This window comes from Ailuropoda melanoleuca, chromosome 2 (genome assembly GCF_002007445.2).
Source record: "Ailuropoda melanoleuca isolate Jingjing chromosome 2, ASM200744v2, whole genome shotgun sequence".
Taxonomy (NCBI): domain Eukaryota; kingdom Metazoa; phylum Chordata; class Mammalia; order Carnivora; family Ursidae; genus Ailuropoda; species Ailuropoda melanoleuca.
Genome location: NC_048219.1, coordinates 175790347 through 175791471, shown reverse-complemented (window position 1 = coordinate 175791471; position 1125 = coordinate 175790347).

Genomic DNA, 1125 nt, shown 5'->3' with positions numbered 1-1125 from the left:
AGATATCATTCTTTTTCTTTGCCATTTTCTTTTCTTTTCTTTTTTTTTTTTTGGAGGTGTTTTGACTACTTTCATACTCCTATAATTGGCAGCAGCAAAGAATGCTCAAGTCAGGGAATAAGCATTGTTGAGGAAGTGTTTGATAAAAACACTAGCTCCATGGAGAAACATATCCAGTTATTTCAGCTCACCTGGTTTGACTGCAGAGTGTTACTTCACAGTGAGGAAATGGAGCATTTAATGTCTTGCTCACCTTCTACCTGACCCCTTCATACCACACCTCTGTTGGGAGACAAAAACAAACACCACAGAGCTAAGAATTCCCAAGGGTTGAGGGCCAGGTAATCCTTTCAGAACTACTCAAACCTGATACTCCCGGACTTAAGGTGGGACTTTGTTAGTTTTTGAGAAAACTAAAATCTCTCTTTCTTTTCTGCTTTGTTTTCCTATGCCTTTTGCTTAAAAATAGCCATCACACGATCCCAAATATTTTATATGCTTTTATAATAATTCTTTTACCTAATTTCTTTTGGAAGTTACTCTTTTCAAAGAAAAACAAAGACAATCAAAGATTTTGTCATGGAACAGAGTTGCTGATTTGGGAATAATCAAATAGCTTTACAGTAAAATGACTGTCTTACATTCACAAGGAAGCATCCAACTGAGAATTTCAAAGCACCCAACAACCATGGTAATTTTTCTAATTGCCCACAAATGGGACATGGGAAATGAGACATGGAGTATGATGCCTTAAAATTCAGTGTGTAAATGAGGCCTCCTGATGGAGTCTGAAATCATCTGGGCCTTCCAACCTGAAGAAGACCTTATAGTCTTTGACTTACTTTTTTGCATCGGAGACAAGAGGCACTCCAGTCTTTAAGAGAATCCTCAACTCCTGGCACTTAAATAGAAAGATCTTATGGCTCCTGACTGAATAGAGCTATCACGGAGAGCATAAGCTTTTTGTCTCTGGTTTTCCAGAATGCCCAGTCAGATATTAAGAAGAGTGAACATACAGTTTTTCTGAATTTGTTCAATGAGTGGCTTTTTGGAACTCTCTGTAATGATCAGACATCTCTATGGTCCTTGGGGAGAGAGGAAGCCCTTGTATTACTCTCTAAAATT